Below are 24,286 nucleotides of genomic sequence, written 5' to 3'. Positions count from 1 at the left end.
CGAACTCTTCCCTCAACCCCCTATATTGTAACTTGAAACTTACCTAGGTATCCATATATTAAAAGTTTACTGTCATACTTCATTACTATATCATTATGCTAAACCGGATTAATCTATTCTTGGTGATTATTACTTCAGGTATTTCAAGTTAAAGCTACAAATTGTAATTAATTAAAATCTTTTCCTGTTATAAACAGGCGACATTCTCATTATAGGAAGTTAACCTGTTTAAACACTGTAGTTTAACAAACTATTGACTAACTAACCTATCAAATTAATCATAACGTTAGTATATTATATTTTCTTTAAACGACATCTGCAAAAGCGTATTTCTATTATCAACATTTAATAAAAAGTAATTTTTCACATAATCTACGTATCATTCAGTTCTGAAAGGGTTAAAGGATAACCTTGAAATCTTTCACATGTGAAAATTTGGTAGAAAATTTTGCAAAAGAAGAGATGTATTTCAGCGAGTGATTGATAAGAAGAAACTTTCCCCATAATACGAAAACAATTAATTTGTCAGACAACTAAAGGTGACCTTGTAAAATTAACCTTGAAATCTATCGCATGTGAAAATTTAGTAGAAAATTTTGAAAAAGAAGAGATGTATTTTAGCGAGTGATTGATAAGAAGAAACTTTCCCCATAATACGAAAACAATTAATTTGTCAGACAACTAAAGGTGACCTTGTAAAATTAACCTTGAAATCTATCGCATGTGAAAATTTAGTAGAAAATTTTGCAAAAGAAAAGATGTATTTCAGCGAGTGATTGATAAGAAGAAACTTTCCCCATAATACGAAAACAATTAATTTGTCAGACAACTAAAGGTGACCTTGTAAAATTAACCTTGAAATCTATCGCATGTGAAAATTTAGTAGAAAATTTTGCAAAAGAAGAGATGTATTTTAGCGAGTGATTGATAAGAAGAAACTTTCCCCATAATACGAAAACAATTAATTTGTCAGACAACTAAAGGTGACCTTGTAAAATTAACCTTGAAATCTATCGCATGTGAAAATTTAGTAGAAAATTTTGCAAAAGAAGAGATGTATTTCAGCGAGTGATTGATAAGAAGAAACTTTCCCCATAATACGAAAACAATTAATTTGTCAGACAACTAAAGGTGACCTTGTAAAATCAACCTTGAAATCTTGCAGACGCCGACGTATTATCAGCATAATCGACATCGCAAAGCCAGATTTCCGGTCGGAACAATTCTCGAATATGCGTTCTCGATATCGTGAATCACTATAAATGCACACGTTCTCCGACACATTAATAACACAATTGTATAGGTATATACGATCATTCAACACATTCTGCAAGTTCCTCGAAGTGTGTGTTCCTCAACAAGGAAAACGCAAACGGCGTACTACGAAACAGAGTCGGGAACGAACTTGCACAGACGTTATTTCTCCAAGTTTCAGACCTTGAACAAGCATCGAGATCGTTCAACTTTCGCTCAGTTTTGATATACGGGCAAAACCGTATATCATGTTTATTACCATAACTTATTCGAAGAAAACGACGACCATTTGACAATTATTGTTTGCCACGTTGAAGCATTTTTCAATAGAAACTTATTACGAAACACATACGCTGTAGTGAATTGTTAAGTTTCTTGTGTTTTCAAGTGTTGCGATCTTAATTTCCTCGATTGTCAAAAGTGCATTATAGCGTTTTGGTTACCGTTAGGTAAGTTACACGAATAAATATGATAACAATGTTCATTTACGTAATGTTTCTAAGATCACTGCCAATTATGTAGCCTAACAGTAGCTTACTTCTTCGATACAATAGCGCGGAGTAAAATCGTTATCGTTCATAAATTACCGCTTAATCTTTTAGTAATAACAGGTAGAAATAAAAATTAACGAACGAAAGGTGCAGAGCAAACGAACCTAAATACAAGACATAACAGTGAAAACAACTTTTACTTATGTTAACACGAGAAATATGGTGTAAGCCATGAAGATCGTATACAGCGCATAAATGTGGTGGATGGGCAATCGAACTTGATCATTTTCAATATTGTCGTTGTTAATTTAAACCAACGGTATTTCCATATACTCCATATGCAGTTTTAGTCAGCTCATGCCAAAATCAAAAAAGGAAGAGATTTTTTCTAAATACATGTGTTTGAATTTTCAAACTCGATTTTTGTTATATTATGCTCTTTACGGATGTTATTTAATAGATACAATTTTGATTACGCGTGTACGGTTTTTTACGTGTTTCCCATATACCGTAGGCGCACGTTCAGAGCAAAACGGATATTTCTCGTGGGTGGGTTGTTCTTTCACCCGACTCTCTCTCGTTTCCGTTCATGCTCACCCAAGACCCCTTCTAACGCTATTTTTTCCAAAGGAGTCGAACCAGCCTTCGTATTTTATATATACATGTATATCTATATAACGCGTTCTTGAGGAAGGAGAGACCTGTTCGGCCACTTACCTTAATTAGCACTACTTGCACGTTTGCAATCGAGCCCTTCTCTACGCTCTCAGTAGGCGGTTAGCCTTTTCTCTTCGATTCGAGGATCCTTCTGACGTTGTTCTTTTTTTTTCAATCCACGTCGTTGTCGACACACTGAACACACTTTTGACACACGCGACTTCGACACTGATTCAACCATATTTTAATTCCAGTATTTACTTTCGAGCGGCGAAGAATAGTTACTTTTTGAGCACTGGTCTTAATTAGTCCATGAATCTTACGTTTCTGCTGCCATTAACTAATTAAGCTGTGTCCACTGTGAATCGTTTGAGTTCTAGTCCTTCAAAGAGGCCTAAACCTACAGATTCACTTGTTTCAGGAAACTCAATTTAACATGATTTAGAGGCGAGACCTTGAAAATTATCATAAGTGAAATTTCACTTCCTTCGTATTTGAAATATCAATATATGCTATATATGAATGCTATATGTGAAACGCATTGTATTATTCGATGCTAGCTGAAAAATACAATAGAGGAGTTACTATTGCATTTGCTATAATAACATTATAGGACGTAATACTAAACCAAAATTTACACGCAGTGAAATATCGTGAAAAATTAACGGTGGAATCTCTACTTTTCATATTTTCTTCGATACTTTGCAGAGAACTCAATACGTTCAGCAGTAACTTACTCTTTCTGACGATATTCGTGCTCAGGGGTCAGAGAATGACACCACATCGATCGAAGAAAATGGTGTCGCTTCGGGTCATGGGGAAAATTATCAGGAGCATCGTTTCAGGGATACGCTTCGTCAAATACGCGTTACTGTTAACTAGTCACGCAGCGAGGTCTTATCTGACTAGCTATGGAGGGAGGTACTGAATCGATCATATCAAAATTTGAATTTGGATATTCAATACTATGCGTTAAATTCAATTCGATGATGAATGACGTTGAAGAAGAGAAAATTTCACACACATCAGGTACATTTAATATTAAAAGCCATTAATAATCAAAATATTTTTCTGATTCTCTTATATGAGCTTCGTTAAAGAAAAGACAGCCTTTCTTTCACTTCAACAGGTTTTTAACGCGTAAATTGATTTACAATTGAATCCTAGTACTGATCATTTTTATAAATTTAGGATGATCAAACTGAAATATTCGCTTTGTAAAATTCCAACACCTACTAAACATAAGAACGATTCAACGAAGAACAAATTCTGTTCTATTAATATACCACTACTATATTTTAGACGCTTATTTACCATCATTCAGCCCATTTCTTCTATTGATCATTTTTTTTCTCGAGGAAACTTGAGATACGTTACAGCAAGGAAATGTCTAGAAAGAGCCGTTCAGCCGGAAGTCGTAGCTAAAAGTTAGAACAGGGCGACGCGACTTTTCGTACAGTAGCAATCAATATCTTTCCCCTGCGTTTTCTTTCACGGTCCGATTGTTCCAATGGAATCGATCGTTTGGTCAGCGCTGCTGCATTCGCCATTCGCTCTATACGTTAATTATCGAATCTTCATCGAGATTCGAATTACAGTCGCGCTACCACGATACCGTTACACGGATCCTTCGACTATCGTTAACCATAGATCGCGATCCCTGGTCAAGCTTCAAAAAGATTTCACTGGTTTCAAGTAGCGATTACCGATCTTCCTCCAATTAAACCCAGTGAAAAAATAATAACTAAAGAGTATAGCACAAATGTTATTACGTAGCGGTATAACATTACATTGAGTAAGAGTTTTGCTTATCGAGCCATGTTTTGCTAACTCGGCTACGCTATTGTTGTTTTGTATTGACTCTTGTTTTAGTATGTTTTCGTACTGTTTCTCTTTAGATGTCTTTGTCTTTTTCTGTTTACCTTACAAAAATCGTAGAGTACACGAAAGGTGATAAATGGAATACTAAAACCAAAAACTCGTAATCTGTCCACGCATTAATATTTATTAAAATACAGTAACCATTTGGAGTTATACGAAGAGAGGAGAATAGCAGGGTTTAGGAGAATTTTAATGATTAAACGATCATAGCAAAACATCGATAAATCCAGTCCTATACAAGGTAGTAGGAAAAACATCAAAGACACTGATAAAACAGTAAGATGTTCGCGCTCCAAGATAATGTATTGGTAATATTTAGCAACATCCATAATGGTATTTCACGATAGTTAGCCAACAACGTCCAAACGATTCGCAGATTCCTCATCCACAAGAAATTCTGTCGACACGAAACTACGAGGAAGTTCGGAATTCGCCAAACGGTAGTGTTCGTGTGTCCCTTTGGCAAACGGTTCTTCCTCTATCCTTGGTTCCATCGCGTTGGATGGGATTTCGTTTATTTCGTTGCCTCACCTCCGCGACCCAACGCGACGTTGTCCCTCCTCGCGTTTTCTGGACCTCTCCTCGCATCCCTGTATCCCATCTCTCTCTCTCCTCCCTCTGTTTGTTCAGTTGCCCCTGTCTTTTCAACCAAAGCCTCTCTCCAGAGCCTTCTGTGCCGCGTACCTCTCTTACTCTCCTGTAGTCTCGTTCCATCGTATCCCTGTCCCGCTTTCTTTCTCTCTCTGTAGCGAGAGAGCGAGCGTCGGTTAGATTCGTGGGGGCTTTGGGGACGCAAGAACGGACCGACGGTCGGACAGACGCGACGAGCGCTCCTCTCCACCCTTCTCTTTCACCCCCTATCTTTTTCTCTTTCTCTCGCCGCCTCTCCGTGGCTCGATCTACCACTCTCTCTCTCTCTCTCTCCCTGCCGGTTCTCTGTATATTTATTGATTGCCACCTCACCTCGCCTACCATGGCCTCGGTCTGCGGCAGTTTCCCCTCCCTTCACCAGAATCCCTCGTTTCCCTCGTCCCAGGCTCGTTCTGCAGCAAGCAGCAGCATCGCGCTCTGCCACGAGACGAGAGAATCTCGTATCTTTCTCTATTCCTGTTTTTCTCCACGTTGTCCTCTTCCGTGCTCAACGGTTTTCTAGCATCCTACCGCGGTCTCTCTCTATCGTAAAGGCCACGACTCTCGCAGAGGTCCGACCCTCCGCAGCCTCGCTCGCGCTTTTGCCTCCTACGCTCGATACAAACTCGTTGGACGCGGCGGAGTTTTCGTTTGAACCTACCCTCCGGAGTACGCGCCGTGCCCAATACCACCGGCTCGCCTTCTCGCTTCCATTCTACATCCTCGTTCTTCTCTCCTTCTTACTCTTTTCTCCTTCGACTCTCGGTCTCGTCTTACTGCCTCTTTTTTTCTTGTTAAATCGGGTTCTCGTCCGGCTTGGTCGCCGTTGACGAGCTGGCTTTTCGGAATAAGGAGGAGGTTGTTCGTACGAGATTATAAGAAGTTTTGTCTTTATGAGTAGAAAGTTCGCGGAAGTAATTAGCAAGTTATTCGCGACGCTTCCCAAAATGTCAAAGTGCGCTGCATTTTTTAATCTATGGACCCAGTGGGAAATTGAAGCGACGTATTGCTCGATTGACACACTTACTGAATTTTCCAGTATATATAGTAACACGTTGATACATTGCTCGATAGAATTAAGAAATCGCCACATCACTCCAACACCATTATCAACTTTTATCGATTTAGCTAAATTACCGGAAAATGGAGTTGTCCTCTGATTGCAGCAACCTCTTCAATTGTCCGAAATTAAAGATTTTGTCACTCTCAGCATCTTTGCTCCGAGTTCCATCGATTTCCTTCTTTCAGTCGAAGCAGATGAGCGATGTGACGTCGCCGCGATTTCACACCTGTGACGCCATACGACTCGACAGGTTTATGTCTGTTATGATGCAATGCGCACCAGAGTGCTATCCTGCTATTGCAGATATTAAACTGCGAATAGCGCAGTATCATTGTCTCTACAAAACAGCTACGATATCAAATCGATGGTCCAGATGGAACCTTCTAATTTTTCATTTTCACCATGTTGATCGTTTCCGCGGTCTCGCCAATGGTTCGTATAAAATATGTAAAGCAATTGGAGCGTCAAGTTTGCCCCAATTTGTAAGATTCGAAGGGAGGAGAAACGTTGGTTTTCGAGTTACTTCGGCATATTTGTTTGCCCGTTCCAGGGGTGAAATACAGTGTATGTGTAGCAACTTTCGCCAGGAGGTATTTTCTCCTTCTCAAGATCTTCACGTGTGTACCTATTACTCTCTGCTACCTCTGTCTCATGCGCAGGGAAACGTCTGTTACGAAGGATCTTTATTACCAAGGATTTTATAAACCGCGGTGTGCTTATTCACTTTCTCCGATCCTCAGTTTCCGATTGGTTTGTTCAATTAATTAAATTACGATCAATGAGAAAGTATTAAAATAACATGAGAATTCCGTTAACCAGATTGTACGTTATAATGAATAAAGAAACGCTAACTTAATGTTATCTCTATTGGAGAATGGTAATAGAAAGACTGTGAATATGAATTACTGTTTCAATAAATTCGAGTTCTATGGTAGAATTTGATTTATTTGAATACATTGGAAGATAGACAGTTCATGTAATAGTAGTTTATTGATACTCTTCATTACCTTCATTCATGTAATAACAGTTTACATTGAGTTAAGTAGATTCAGACGGCAGGAGGGCATTTAATCAAACGTGAGCCTAGATTTCGTTCCATTAAATGCAGTTCTAGCTTCGTGCGATACATTGAAGTGGAATATAGAACTTTATTTCAACACAGTCTACAACATCAATTTTTCTATCTTAATAATTCCTTCGAATTCCTTGCACCGACCAAACGCCAGTTTAGTTTAACCGGCGTCTGACTTCACAAGGAGACATCAAATTTTGATTTCATCGATTCTTGACAAAATATTTTTACTTTATTTCGATACTGCAATGTGATCAGCGAATGTGAGTGATAAAGAAATACTTGAAACCCTTTTCCAAGGAACTTCGAATAGAATTGAAGCTTCAAACAAAGATAAAGTATCCATGTGTAATTTCAGGGTGAAATTTTAAATTAAAATTGTCAATTCGTAGAGTACATAGTTCCAAACAATATCTACCTTTTCTTGTCTCTTCGAAAAGGATGAGACAAAATCGAGAGAAGGAAACGTACGCATTCCTCCGAGTTTATAACCGCGGTCGCAGTTCACCCTCCTGCGGAGCGTGTCGCGTTTCTATTTCACACGAACGACGCGTGAGACGTGGTAGTTCTTACAGCTTTCATCGTCACTCTGGCGTTTGCCGGGATGTTTGTGTTCATAGAATAAGACGTGCACCATTTTTTTCGACGACAGTTTTCCATCTACAACTCGGCCAGATATTTATCAACAAGTTTTTGTCCTTTTTGGTAATTCATGCTTTCAAGTAGCCTACAGGGGCCTCTAGGGTGTTCCATGCGACCCAACAAATTGTTTGACGACTACACTAAACGCTAGTATGATCATTCTACATCTGACATGTTCTGTCTGATGTTTAATAGCGAAGAACGTAGATATTAAATGTATTAGCTAAAGAAAAAAATACAGAAGAAATCCCTACATTGCTTATTAATCAATAATTTGTGACTTATAATTATACAATATTCCATAATAATTTTTGTGATAAAAATAATTCATTAATGATTTCCGAAGATTCCATAATATTTCAGCATAATTTCCATGATGATTCTACAATCATTTTCTATCTTATTGTTCTGTTTTGTGTCCAATTACGATTTGTTTCGACGCAATCGTTAAAGGCAACTCGGTATTTCCACGTCGACGCCATCCGTGTCATCAACATTGCGCGGTGTGACGACACTCGTGGTGTGTGTCACGCTAGATTTTTCAAGAAGCTCGCAGATGAAATGCTGTTAGACGAGAGGAACGCGGCCGAACGAAACGCGCGTGAGGCAGAATCGGCGAAAAAAGAGGGAAAGAAATAGGTTCTTTTTGCGCGGCGCGCTCATCCCCCGTATTCCACCCTCGTCGTCGGTTTCTAATTTCACTGCGTTCTCTGATACACGCCGCTTTTATCTCCGACCGTTCGATGCAAGCTCGCGCTTCATGCGCCAGAGTTTTCGTTTCAAAGTGTTCCGCTTTCTTCCATCGCTGTGCATCGTCTTTTTCTTCCTTCTCCTCTGCTTCTGGCGACGATGACGGCGCGGTCGTTATGCGTTCTAGTTAAAGAATCGAGGGCCCAGCGTTCGAGGAACCGGATGAGAAGACGGCTGCAAGCAGCCGTTGCTTCTCCTAGTTGCAAGGAAACAGCGGAACGTAAACGCTGAAGGGTTTCTATTTCGTGGAGTGTGCAGAAATTGAAGATGTTCTGGTGTTAGTGACTGCGTATTTGCAGTTTCCAAACGTTACGGTTAAGCATTTTTCATAATCGAATTGAATTCTGAACGTTGAAAGATAATTGTTCCGAGCTTCGGATGAATAAGCAATAGAATATTTAAGAAATGTAGACCTTGAATGGAGCTTGATAGCGTTTGAGGTAATCAAGTATTTATAATATTTTATCTCTAATATTTGGCGATGAAAATCGAGATTCAAAATGTTAACGCAATAGTATTTTCAACAACAATCGATGCAAAAGGTGCAAAGTAATTTTAAACAACTTTCCACTAGAACTCGTCCGTTGTCGCGCGTGTTTTACGAGGAAAGTTGGATCGCGCGAATTCAAGCTGCACCTCGTAACCGACTGTAAGATTGCACGCGGAACGACGAATCGCCGAAAGCGGCTGGTGAAAAGCACGCGTAGCGGCGCGTGGGCGCTCGCGCGAACACGAGTGTGACATTTAACTAGCGTGCCCCTAGGGACACGCTGGCACGAACCTTCGCGTACATGTGAGAATGTGGTTCTAGTATGTATATCGCGTCCCACGCGTCGCCGTCTTTTTCCTGCGCATAACTGCTCGCCAACTCCTCTTCTCTCCTCTCTTCCGATCTCTTTTTCTCGCTACAGCCTCTCCAATAACGACCACCCACTCGTTTGCTCTCTGTTAATTTACTTTTTTTTGTTTTTTACTGTTTCCACGTTTCCTGCATTTTTTTCACAAGTTTTTCTTGTGTTTTCACATTTTTCCTCTCTATGCAGATCTTTTTTAATTTCTATGGTTTTTCGTGACTTCTGTTATGTCGTTTTAGTTTCCAATATTTCTACGTGCCATTGACTGCGTACGTTTATGCAAATTCATATCTTTTATCAATTCCGCTAGATAAATGCAATCCGAATGGAATTCACTGTATAACCGTTTCTCTTTAAATATCTTGTGTAAGCTTCTGTACATCTGAACGCACAAACAGAGCCGCAGTCTAGTGATTAATATGAGAAAGAACAATTGGATTACGTTTGAGGCATTAATGATTCAGAGAAAGTTACTAGTTTCACGAATCAGTATATAATTACTGCATAATTATTCAAAATTGTATTCTATCAAATTTCCTATTCCCCCATCGTGGCAAGGCTGGTTATTTAGTACTCGCTTCTAAGAAATAAAACCATATTACTTGCCAGGTGACCCAATGGTAAAAGGGTTTAATTTTCTCATAATCGTCTTATTCCCTCTCAGTTGCTCTTGCCTGGTCCATCGTTACGTCTGCGCATCCCCATTGCCTCTACCCGCCATATTTCATCGCCATAATTCCACTCCCTTTGCCGTGGTAGCCCCTCGTTTTCCAAATCTCAACCCTTCCAACTTTCACTCTCGTCTCATTTTCATTCTCCTGATTCCTCTTGCTTTCGACTGGCCTCGTTACCTCCATCAAGCCACGCTGATTTCTTCCCCGTGTACCATCACTTTCTCCGCCTTTTCCTCCACCCTTGTCCGTTCTAAGAATTTCTTTTCACCCTCCGTATCTTCTCCCCTTCTTTATGGAACAGGCTTTTCCCCCTGGCGTTCAAGCAACGTGTGCAGCTTGATAAATGCGATCATCGTGCCACGAATCCGATACAGGAAGAGCAAAACCATTGGAAGATTCTTCAAAGATAAGGCAAGACATTTGGTGTAATAATAAAGAAGGGGAACAAGTATAGAACACGAACCCCACCCCCTTTTTGGATCGATTCGGTTACTGGCATGAAAAATATTAATTCGAGCGACCCTTTTAAACATCAAATCATTGAATTATGGAACGCGGGTAATCCGCCGGAAGTTTCCTTGGGGGTAGATTAGGTGGTTGGTAGAGGTAAAATGGATGGTACGTTGCGTTCAAATATGCATCACGTCCTAATAATTGTGGTGCAAGCAACAAGAGATGATTTTAAACGAGGCAAATGAAAATGAAGAGACAATTTGAGTGATACAAAGCAGGGAATGATTTTTATGTGTTTATGGGGAATTTCGAACTGCAAAAATGGACACAATATAAAGATGTGCATAGAACATACCCAAAATATATAGCAATTACCTTAGCTACTTATAAAATAGTTAAAATCCATTTTCTTGGGAGCAGTCTATTACTTTGCATTTTTCATTTATTTCTTCACATAAAATTACTCTTCTTTCGGTCGTAGTAACCATGATTATTCGAACACTCTGTATATACCTAAGTTACATTCTCCAATCCTGGGCTTTGAAAACGCAATTCAAACTACTCAAGTTGACAATCTTTCTCGTTGTATTAGATCGTCCGAAAAGTTTCTCTCGTTTTATAAGGAAATACTAAATGCACGACATTTTCCGTTTTATATTATTTTATCGAATTACGTATGATCCGTTTTGTTCTATCAAAACAAAGATCACAACGTTCCACAGATGTGGTTTCGCGTTTGTATAAAGATGCGTCGTTGTAAAAGACGTGTCTGTAAAAGAAAGACACTTCCCGGACAACCTAATGCTTCCTCGATTTTGTAGAATCCGTTTTCGTCAACGAGCTGTGTCTTTCGACGAAATAAGGGTGAGAGAAATCGTAGAAAGAATTGCGAATGAAAAATGGCGAAGATCGCTGAATTGTAAGAATTAAGGCATAGAGGAATATCGTGGACATGAGCAATCTATATGATCGGTATGCTGTGTGGTTTTCTCTTTTGTGTTTGGTCGATGCAGAATTTGTACATAATTCGATATATATACATATCTGGATCGTGTTGGATATTCGATTCGTTTCAAATTTGATAGCGCTGTTGTTCTTTCAGAGGTTTCCGTGTATGTCATTAATTATGACATTTTGTGATATTCGAGTGGTTTGATGCTGGGATATTTAATGGAAATGCCGCATCGCGGTAATCATTGCAATTAGCATTCGCAAGACTTGCTACAAAATTACCAGCAATGGTGTAGAGGAACGTGAGATGGAATTTAAATTCGAGTGTGAATTATAAACCGAAAAATGGAAGATGGGATTTTTTTTTTTTTTTTATATATACATGCAATCAAAGAAGTAGATTTTTATATATTTTTATGGGCACGTTCTGTGTATTTTTTCACCTTTAGAATTCTCATTAATAGAAAAACAACCACAGTCTATCACCTAGAATGTATAACGTGTGAATGCGCTAATAAAATTTGTTAATCTATTACTAGTTGTTGAGAATTTTGGATCTTAATAACCGAAATAATGGTACAGAAACATTAAATTCACACTTGGAATTCATATTAGAGTAGTTATATATTCATTTGATAAGCGATTTCAAAGATATTCATCGATACATATTTGTACGCATCTCACCTTCTTCCATGCCAGACTGTTACCCATGTAAGATTACATTCCTTTGTTGTCGAGACGCCGCGCACACACACACACACATTTCCACACACTGATATTCACATAAAGTATCACTATTAGGCAGCTAACCTAGTCTAGCACATAAAATTATACATATCTCAATAGTTTTAATATATTAAAAGAAATTTGATTCAACAATGGCGTTACAAACGAATATCTAGGGCAATAACTTTACACCTATTGCATAAAATTGATGCTTCTATTAACTACAATAAATATTTTCGTTGAGAATCTTGGATCTTAATAACCGAAATAATGGTATAAAAACACTAAATTTACACTTGGAATTTATATTAGAATAGTTATATATTTATTTGATAAATGATTTCAAAGATATTCATCGATACACATTTGCATTTGCATTTGCACTTTCTTCCATACTCGGCTGTTAACCGATTGAACAATTTACATTCGTTTGTTTTCGAGACGCCGCGCACACACAGGCTTCCACACACTGATATTCACGTAAAGTATCACTACTACGTAGCTAACCTAGTCTAGCACATAAAATTATACATATCTCAATAGTTTTAATATATTAAAAGAAATTTGATTCAACAATGGCGTTACAAACGAATATCTAGGGCAATAACTTTACGCCTATTGCATAAAATTGATACTTCTATTAACTACAATAAATATTTTTGTTGAAAATCTTGGATCTTAATAACCGAAATAATGGTATAGAAACACTAAATTTACACTTGGAATTTATATTAGAATAGTTATATATTTATTTGATAAATGATTTCAAAGATATTTATCGATACAAACTTGCACGCGTCTCACCACTTTTTTCCGTACCCGACTGTTAACCGACTGAACAGTTTACGTTCGTTTGTTTTCGAGACGCCGCGCACACACATGCTTCTACACACTGATGTTCACATAAAGTATCACTACTACGCAGCTAACCTAGTCTAGCACATAAAATTATACATATCTCAATAGTTTTAATATATTAAAAGAAATTTGATTCAACAATGGCGTTACAAACGAATATCTAGGGCAATAACTTTACGCCTATTGCATAAAATTGATGTTTCTATTAACTACAACAAATGTTTTCGTTGAAAATCTTGGATCTTAATAACCGAAATAATGGTATAGAAACACTAAATTTACACTTGGAATTTATATTATGATAATTATATATTTATTTGATAAATGATTTCAAAGATATTTATCGATACAAACTTACACGCGTCTCACCACTTTTTTCCGTACCCGACTGTTGACCGACTGAACAGTTTACATTCGTTTGTTTTCGAGACGCCGCTCACACATACTCCTACACACTGATATTCACATAAGGTATCACTACTACGCAGCTAACCTAGTCTAGCACATAAAATTATACATATCTCAATACTAGTTAGTAAATTATTATGCGAGAGAGCTTAGAACACAAACTATGTGGCTAAGCGAAATAGAAAAATTCTTGTTGTTGATTTGCCCTTTGAAACTGATTTTTAGAGTAAATCAGGTTGAAACAATTTAGAAAATTCGTAACCACAAAGGATGGTTACACGGTGGCCATATTATTCATTCACTTTCAATTGTTAACACGCGAATTTTGCGAAACATTATATGCATTTGCCAAAAACGATTCTCGTTACCAGCGTTCAACGTAATTTACAAGCTCTCCCTTTGGCCAGTCCGGTTCATTCTCTTTTCGCCGACCTTCAAACGAATCCACAATTACCAACAACCAACCCTTTATTACTTCGTCAGGCTTATCCTATATTTCTAATCAACTTATCCGACGTCTTGGCTCGATTATGTTTAAAGAAGGGAGCTTGCCGTGACTTCGTTAACGAGAAATTAATTAGCACGTAGCCAGGCCACGGCTAGATACCGATCCGCCTCACTCCCGTCACTCGATATTCGATCCTTTCTTGCGGTGAACAATAATATTGGATCGTCCGGCAAGTTTTGTAGCGATGTTTAAGATAAGTTTAAATACAATGTGTGTTTTCGGAACTAGCGCTTTACCGAACAACACGTGCATTATTTTGTTCGACGATATTTTTCTATGTAGGTAATAGCTTCAAGAGATCTTTTTCCACAAATTGTTCGTCCTTTTCAGTGATAAGCCCCTTCAACTAACCCTTAGAGACTATATATTTTATATCATGGGATTAAATAAATTTTGCAATGACTATAATAGATAGATAAAGCAAGAGAATGTTTTTCATCGATACACGGGATTCTATATTATTTTATTCATAAATAAAGAATCACCTTCTATTGCGTATACGTATGCGTATAGTCGTTTTAATCGTGAATAATAGACTGCAGGTTTTTATGAATTTATGGGAAATGTAAAAGCGCAAAAGTGTAGAAAATGCGCGCAATATACAAGAGTATATAAAATATGAAAAGTTTAGAAAATATTTAGATTAGAACATTTAGTTTCTGTACTTTCGTGTACCTTCATAAAGATACGAATTTACTTAAATATCTCCAGTCTACTAATGACAACGATCTTAACCCTTTGAGCGCCGCGTTGTCCGACGTTAAGCGTGCGCCGTGGATGGCCCACTCTTTACGAAGAAGCACACCGTGGGCTGTGTATTTTTCACGAAAGAGCGCAAGTTAAGCAGACTGAATTTTCATTGGAAAATATATCGATTGTAACTAAAATAAATTATGTAGTGACCTGAAAAGCTTTAATGACCATTTATTTCATTGAGCAATAATAACATGAATAATATAAAAATTTTAAATTATATCTTTTAAATTGAAAATTTAATAATTTTGCATTGTATGGTAAATCTCAAAGCAGAGCTCAATATATAAGCCAATGTTACATTTTTGCATTCGTAATGGGAGTCAGTCCTGCGATTATGTTCAACGCAAACAGCGCATATTCGTCGTGAAGCATGTTTATTATTTTCTTTAGTTACGCAGAAAGTAGGGAATTGCCTGTACGTTAACTGAAATGGAAGGTCGTCCGAATGAACTCTTAAGGTTAAGGTTAATGTGATCTTAAATACATAAATAAGTAATCTAGTAATTTCGTTATTTCACAAGGATAGAAAAAAAAAAAAAAATAAATAAAAGAAAGAGAAACGGTTAAAGGAAAGTCAAAGATTTCTCCAGCGAGTTGCCTAGCTCTCGTCATCGCTTGCACGCGAGTGAGCCTCTCTTTATCCCTCTGTTTCTCTCTCGCTCTCTGCTTTTCTCCTCCGCTTTGGTCGCCGCGTAAACGAAATTAAAGCGATTTGGAGGCGAGCCAGCCATCGCATCGCGGCGACGCGCGACGCTCGCACGCGCCACCCCTCTCGGCATTCCGATCCCTCGATCGATCCTCTTCCTCGAGGGACAGGATACACACGTACGCTCTCTCTCCGCTCTCTCATGGACCGATGCTGAATCGCGATTGGACGGTTATAAGCGGAAACGCCGACGTTAAGGTGTAAAACCGGAGGAAAGAGAGAGAGAGAGAGAGAGAGAGAGGAACAGAGAAAGGAAGAGGAGAATGTCGTCGATATAGATTGGATATCCGCGTCTTTCGCTCGGCTAGTCTGTGCTGTCGTTTCAGCATCGCTGTAGAAGAACGTTGCGATGTCGTTCCGTTTTTCTATGATGATTCTGAGTCACTTGGTAGCTTTATATTTTTAATAATGGGAGTATAGGCTTGTGTGAGTTGTATCACGTACAGAGCGTGGATAATGCAAATTCTGTTTCTTTGATTCTACTGATAGAAATACAAATTTATATAAAGATCCACTGACGCGAAGATCTAATTAAAATTGAAAGCTCTAATTAGGGTTATATTAGATTTCTGAGTAAGCTAATTGTAATCCTAACGAATCATATGTATATACCTTCTGAAACGTAATGAAATCTAATCTTAAATATTTATTAAATTAAAGCGTGAAATATAAATAATCTTTTAAACGAACTAGAACTGAAAGTTTCCACTTTAAAAGGCTGAAATATCTAATAAAATTGTCAAATAGCTCAGCGTCACTGCGAAATCACAATGCCATCTCGTCGCTACCGAATAAAACTGCCAAATCATAAAGCGTCATGCTACAATATCGCAACAACGACGTTACATCGATCGTCTGCACTGAATTTTAGACCACCAAATTCCTTATGAAATTGCAAAGACACGCGTCACATCGCTTGTTTCCACTATTTACTATCTAAGTAACAACACGATGCTCTTGCTCGTGATTGCAATCTGTATCGCGATGTCTCCTGATAACATGGTATGCTCTTTTTAGTGATACGGAACAGAGATGTGCCGGGGAATTTAAAAAGACGCGTGTAGATTTCTGCAATTCTTCGTCGAGTATACCTGCACGATGGTTGGCAGAATCGAGCAATTCGTACGCGATGATTGAAGAGTTGTAAGGCTTTCACGCCATTATATGTATAGCGTCATTCGCAACTATTTGAAAGACTGAGAAGTCTAATGCTTTTCGTAAAATGATACGTTCTTTCTTTATAAAAATTTCATTATACTTTCTCAAGCTTGTTGGGGTAATACTTTTGAACATTGAAATAGATGACTAAATGTAAATTCTCAAAATCTTGTTTTACGTCACAGCACGATTTTCAGCCTGTCTTCTGAGAAAATTAAACTTCTATGTTAAAATTAGCTTCTTCCTTAAAACTTTCTTAAAAAATTCGGATTCCTGGGACTTTATAAATGGCTCGTTTAAAAACCCTTCACTTACAGATTCAGAGGATAGATCATATGATAGATATGAATAAAAAAGATGAGAATTCTATGTTAAAGTTAAAGCAGCTTCGAATCTCTCGTAAATTTCCATCTGTAAATTGATATTTCTGAGTCTTCGTAAATAGCTTCCTATAAAATAGCGTCTTTTCACAGGTAATCGAATAGTAAGTAGCTCGCTATTAATGCATTATTACTGAAACTATTCGAATTAACCATCGAATGAACGCATATAAAATCTGATCGACGAGAAGGCCATGATTTCCCATTACACTCGCCAGTGAACGACCCCATAATCCGGAACAATAGCGATTCTCGAAGGCTATGCAGGGATTTTAGGCACAGGGGAAAGGAAAAGGGCATTGAAAAAAGCTGAAGCGTGATACGTATATACATATGTATACGTGTGGTACTTCGCCTCGACGAGACCCTTTCGTGATTACGCGAGTCTTATTTGTATCTCGCTGGTGAACACGTTGAATGAATATAGCGTCGCGTTAAATCTCGGATCTTTCATTCCGTCGCCTTTCCAGCTCGTAAGATTCGCGTCGTTCCGTGCCACACCGTTGGTCCGAGCTATTTTCTTCTCGGCACGTTCCTCTCGTCGAGACTGCACCAACGACGAGAAGAAAGGGGGAAGGAAGAAAAAACGAAAGAAAAATAAAAGATCCAGTCCGTATATTCTGTACCCTTAAAATAGCAGCAAGAAGTTACGTTACCCTGTTCCGCAATAATCTCGTTCTTCCTCCCTCTCTGTTTCTTTTGGTTTTCTTTACTCTTCTTCTTCTTCGTCTTCGTCTTCTTTGGTTCAACGTGGAATTTCCTAGAATTTCTGCTGTCTAGTGTTCATTATTATAAGTTGCGACCTGGAGAGTACAGAATTGGAAGAGGATTAATCTGGAAGATGAATTAATTCGTTATTAGGATTGTCAATCTTTCAGATACAGTATTTTCTTTATTTAGAAATTTATTTATGCGCCGTTTCACAAGCATTCGAGAATTCAACTGATATCGATTTATTTGAATTTTTTGACAATGGAAGCTTCTATTTATCACGTTGACTTGGTTAACAAGTTAAGAGTACAGTCTCTAGCTATTAAATTAGGACCACGTGCAAAAATTTAACTTTTCCAACTGTAAAATAGAAGGTTGTAAGATCAGAAGTATTAATCATTATTACTCCTACAAACCTAACTTTATTTCAATTCTCCGCTACTGTACGACCATCCGATCGGTGTTCTGTATTCGAGCTTAGCAAGAAGCCATTTCTGCAAGTTGAAAGTAAGTTAAGCTTCTTACAAATAAACAAAAGGAGTTGTCAGACAACTCAATAATCGAGCAGAAGCTTTCAGAAAAAACAGCCAATAGACGTATGGTATTTTTTATCCGAATAATAGATTTACTATTAAATTTATACCTATAAGTACAACTATAAGTTGCTAATATTAGAAAGAATCAGAAATTTTCAAACAAGTTCTTTTCCCATAAAAACTCCTCGATCAATATCAATGAAGAATTTTGCAATTACTGGAAAGTTGGCCAGCAATGTGTTAACAAGCACATTTCACAGAAATCGTAATAGACGACCCTCTTCTTTATCCGTTGGAATAATTCCGCAGCGAGCATTGTGTATTAAAACGCGTAAACAGGAGACGCCGATTTCCGGCGGTGTGACGACCAAGCAAGAGCCATTCGTAATTCTCGAGCCCCTTTCCATCGCGTTCTCATCATCCCCGTGGCTATATACGTTTCTCTCCCTCTCGCAGCCCCCTGGCCTAGCTCCAACCCCTACTGGCCAGAGAGCGCCGATCGATTTAATAACACGGCCATTTTCCCGGCTCCCGGACCGAACACATCCTACGAACCAGTCGCTCCGTAACGCTTTCCTCCACCTACGATCCGCTCCTCTCGTCTATCCTGGCTTGTTTAGTTTCTCTTATCGGGCTGTTCGTTCGCTGATTTCGCATCGAACCTGGCCGAGATTTGCTGTTCATCGAACGCAGCCACGTACAGAGGGGAATTTGACCGTGGCGTCGAATCTCTCGTTAACCAACGAATTTTAGTTGCTTTTGCTTCTCCTTTAACGTAGAATTACGTATCCAGAGATGGAAGCGAGAAGATACTTCGTTGAGGTTCTACTTTTTACTTACTTTTTTCATTGACTAAGTATTGGATATTTGGATTGGAACTAGGTCTTCTGAGTATTTTGCTTTATAAATAAGTGCTCCTTTATTATTCACGCATGTTAGAATTAGCATTAAGTATTTTGGTTATTTCGGATTGTAAATGTATACCGTTCTATTATTCAGATATTATCAGAACTAGGTATTTTTCTCATTTTGCATTAAAGACGAACACTCTTTTATTATTTAGGATATTATTTACTATTTACAGATAAATATATTATTATTATTTAAAATTTGAATTAGTATTGGGTATTATATACTGTAGCTTCTCTGTTATTCAACCATGAAAATGGATTTTCTTTGAGAAAAGGATACTTAGATATGGATATCATTTTTTGGTCACTGGAAAGTCTGTTCCTTCTTAACTTTCAACTGACTTACATTTAAATTTTCCTGTCAGCGTGTTACATTTCTCATTGTACAAGTACATGTTCTTCCTTAATCCAGTTAATACAAGATGTAAGATTTAGTAGATGATATTAGCAAATTTAAGCTTGAAAGAAACGTTATACATTTTATATGCAGCAATTTAACACGAAATATCGAGAGGGAATGCAATTATCCTCGTGGAAACGGAATAAGAGAACGTTTGGAAGGGGGTAGAAACACAGGATAGGGTCATCGATGTGCCCGTTCATCATCATCGTCGGCGTCTGACTGGAAGCGACAGTCACGGGCGCGTCGCTAATTTCCTGTTTTTCCGTGCCCGTTAATAAAGGGCCCACCCCCTGTGTGGGGGTGTGCATTGTTTTTCCGTTAATCGATGGCCATGTCGAAAGCTCTCCGCCGTTAAAATCGTTAAAATCGTGCAATAAACGTCCTCGTTGGAGAGCGTGGCCGGTTATTGCGAGTGTGAATCGTGCGTGCGCTGATATTTATTCCAAGACAGATTCGTTGGCCGACCAATTTTATGGCGACGTAAAAGCCATCTGCCGTGGCAACTGCGATTTGTTCCCGTACTCCTGTCGATCCGAAATCGCGTCCATATCGATCTCAGAATGTTTTCCAGCGGACGATAATTCTTTTTGCGATAATTCGATGTTCCGATTGAAACTTATACAACGAGTGCAGAATATCGTTGCAGCGACATGTGAGGAAGCTGATTTACGATTAGGTGGTGGCCATCCCTCTAGATGTGACGCTAGAACGTTAGTCTTTTTATAAATTTAAATTAACAATGAATCAATAAACTTTATGGAAAATTGTATTAAAGATTTTATAAATAATTGTATTTAATACAAAACCGAGTAAGATATTGTTAAACTAAATTAATTTCAATAAATCAAAATTAAGAAACTTTTTCATATATAATACCAGATGCGAGTTTGGAAAATTGAAATTTGGACAGGCAGCTTAAAAATTCGATTATTCCAAGCGATTCAAGATGTCTTCATGCTGTCACTGCCTAGTTCTCCCTAGTTCTGGGTAGGTGGCCCGTACCCAGCTGGCCAGCTCTCACACCAAAGCTTAATCACAAATCGATAAACGTGACGCATCGCGTGCTGAAATTATAAGACCGCACTAGCAGTCTTTGTTTTCGTTTAGAACACCATGTCGTTGAATTTCCAAGAACACGTACTGCTACCGATCTACAACGAACATCAAAGACATATTTCTTTTCCATCGTTTTTCTCTCGCACGATTTTCCCAACGTCTTCTTCTCCCCTCAATGGATTTCATTTTATTTCATTCAATTTTCCTAGGATATAGAATCGGTCTCGTTCGACTCGTTGGGAAAACGATTAGTCGAACGATTTATCGCGCCAATGTTATGGAAACGAAGAACCTTCGATAAAATTGTCTCGTATAAACAAGATTACCGTACGTTTAATTCCTCTTCGTTACGCGAATCCACGCAGCCTTCATTTATCCGATCGAAAGATCGTTGAAATCTCCAATTATAGATTTTTTCCTTTTCAATTAACGATCATTACGTTACTAGAAGCGTTCCGCAACGAAATTTCATACAGGCTGGCAGAATTCTGTCGAACGAATAAACGAGATGTTTGTTCGTTGTTTCTTTAATCGAGAATCGTTACGGAAGTTGGCGCGGCGAGCGCAGTCCGTGGTCCCGAAAATGGCGGACTGGCTTAATGTGCGCCGTCTCTCTCTGTCTTGCACGCTGGTCGCTCGGTTACTCGAATAATGGATTGCCATTAAAGCATCTACGTTAAAGAGGAAAGCACGTAACAGCTCGTTCACCGTCGCTGGCTCATTAAGGCAAGAAATTTGTGACTGTATTAAAAGTCGAGTAAAAAAATGTTATGTACGTACTTGGCGAGGATGAGCGAAAGAGTAAGTTCAGAAATGTAATTCCCGTGTCTCGTATAATTCTTGCAACTATCTCTTAACTGTTTCGTATTATATGTGGTGTTTATTAACAGACCTTATCGGAATATTTATTGGCAGTATCGGTAACCAAAAAGATTAAAATGATACAATGAAAATAAATGAAATTATATAATTTAATATCTTTATCTAATATGTGTATATACTTGACAAAGTATCATAGAAAATTCTCGAAAATGTATCGTAGTGCATCCAAAAAAACATATATGAAGAAGTTACGAATTTTTCATATTGACCGCTTTAACGATTCTAACCTTAACAGACTCCCTTGTTATTTTTTTTTATCAACGACTCTTTTGCCTTTAGCCTTCTCTGTCTCTTTTTTTAAACATTTTCCAATCATCGCATAAACTTCGTACAGTACAATTTTTTAAATTAACCTGAGGTTACCTTCGGCAACTGTAGCGAATCAAAAAAATCTTGTCCCGTTAGTTCTGCATACCATGAAAACGTGGAAAGATAGAAAAACTCTGTGAAAGAAAAGTTAAAAATCGTGAGAACAAAGTAATTGCAATGAAACCAAGCGGGGAAGAGACAAAATCCATCGCGATAAAATTTCAATTTCCCACCATGTAAAACGTCGTAACGCGTGCGTACGTACTACGTACGTACACCTATGTATACATACATACATATATATGTATATACACATATGTATAATATATATATAGTTATACATATGTACATAACACGTATGTATAGTATGTATATATGCAGCTGGAGTATTATGCAGTTGCTCCAGTCGGTGAAGTAGTCGTGTAAGCCAGCCGAGGGTTCAACGTCCGGTATAAATTAAAGCGGCGCTTGGATTTCAATGCCACGGCCTTGCTCAAGGCCGCTTTACTCGTAGAAAATCTATGGTACATTTACGACCACGTTTGTAATAATAAATTGTAGAAACACGAGAACTCGATCAAACTCGATTCGTTCTTCGATTAACGAAAAATTGGTGAAAGAATTCCAAGGTCGATTGATCGTCGATTTCTGAATGGTAGATAAAATTTTATTCAACGGTATAATATTATTAATTCGATTAATAAAGATTAACTATTCACATGCATGGACCAAGAATCTCAGGAATAGACTTTAATTCAGTTTCTGACGCTATACACGATTCAATATTAATAACGATAATTCATTTCATTTAGAAAAATATAGGAAATTTATTTTTGAAAGCATAAAAGAAATATTTTACATATATTTGCATGTAGCATTCTTAATTTTTCGCATCTATGAGTGAAATTACGAAAGATCTCGCAAACTGATTATTTATGTAATCTCGTGCTTTTACATATCGTTGACCAGTCATGGTTGTATTATTTGCATTTGCATGTTGCATACGCATACATTAATTTACGCAATTATACAAGTATAAAATTATGTAAGTTGTCGTTCTAGCGCTGTTTGTCGCATAGGATAGTATTTGTTTTTTAAGTTATTGTAATTAAAGTTATTGCAAAATTTATCCAATGTTCTTATGCAATTATGAACGTAGAGGTTAGTGGCGCACATTAAATTCATCGGTCAATATGGCAACAATGTAAAGACAAATACTTCAGATATTTCCACAGATGTATAAAAATTAATAAATGCTTCAGGTTATTGCTCGTCTAAGGGCTATGCCTCTTCTTAATTATCGTTTTCTACTTAAGAAAGTACTAGTCGTTAAATTATAGCAATAGATATTTGCAATGATCATTAATTAGCTAACTGTTTAGAGTATAAATCTTTATATAAAACTTTAATATTAAAATATATGACTAGCGTTTAATTTGTCAGGAATCAAACGATTAACTAGTTCTGTGCGTCTCCATTACATTTAATTTCTAAAAAAAATGTCGAATGGAAGCTTCGATTATACAGTTTAGTTTCAGTTCGATTCAAGTTCATTATTTGCCATTGAAGTTGAATCGTCTCCTTCGGTATAATTTCATTCAACCGATACTTACAGCTATCTGTATTCATTGATGATTTTACTTAAAAGGAAAAAATAGAAGCTCAGCTTCGTATATAAGTACGGAACGTAATCGCAGCCAGTCAAAGCACTATCATTATTCAAGGCAAGAACGCGTAATAGAGGAGATTTAGGGTAATTTCATAGGGACCGTAGGATATCCTCGATGCTTAATCACAGTCGTATAGTTAAAGAAAGGTTTTATGAAAATCGTTAGCACTTCATGAAAATTAGAAAGTATCGACATCCGCCGTTTTTATTTATCTCACCTAAACGGCATCATCATAACGAGTTCCATCAATGTGTACACTGCAATTTATTCCTCGCTTCCCGTTCTGCGTATCATTACGATCGTTGATACAGACGATAACAATTTAATTGTTAATCGCCTCGATAGGGATATTTCGTTGTACTAGGGAAATTTAATCGGTCAAACGTTAGTGTTATCCTGGCATAACGATAGGTTATTAACAATTGGTGTAGGTTATTACCAATTTGAAAAATAAAAGTAAACCTACGGCGCAATTCCATTTATCTCAGAGGAATTTTAGTTAACTGAAGTCATATTATACGAGTGAAGAATAATAAATGGTGAAGAAAATTTGTCAATTCCTATCATGTGAACTCCAGTTATACGAATTGTTCATTGCCGGATCGATTCGAATAAATGGGGTTCTACTGTATATGAAAAAAAGACACAAACATATAAGACGTGTCAGACATTAAAGAGAATGGAAATTCTAAAAGCGCAGCTAACACCAAAGAAAAATTCGCAGCAAAGGATTAGTATGTTTCCTTTCTTCTTTCTTTCTTAAATCTTTGAACGAAACCTGTGGAAATTTTCCATTCATCGATTATTGAAAAGTTACTGAAACTTCTAATCTTCTGAATTGATAATTTCTAAGGTATTCCTCTTTTCCCGTTTTAATTAAATTGCTAAATTTTGTATTAATCTGTTGGAATTTTCTTTTCATTAATTACGGAAAAG

The 24,286-nt window shown here is 37.6% G+C and overlaps 1 protein-coding gene across 17 annotated transcripts in view; it reads left to right on the top strand.

Annotated features, from left to right (window-relative positions):
* The window catches only part of LOC139988330 (bromodomain adjacent to zinc finger domain protein 2B), a 218,292-nt gene that overhangs the window by 162,051 nt on the left and 31,955 nt on the right, over positions 1–24,286 (top strand). The gene's annotated exons all lie outside the window — the stretch shown is intronic.

The sequence above is a fragment of the Bombus fervidus genome, chromosome 6 (genome assembly GCF_041682495.2).
Source record: "Bombus fervidus isolate BK054 chromosome 6, iyBomFerv1, whole genome shotgun sequence".
Lineage (NCBI taxonomy): Eukaryota > Metazoa > Arthropoda > Insecta > Hymenoptera > Apidae > Bombus > Bombus fervidus.
The sequence above is the reverse complement of the archived record's forward strand: the minus strand, read 5'-3'. Positions and strand labels throughout refer to the sequence as shown.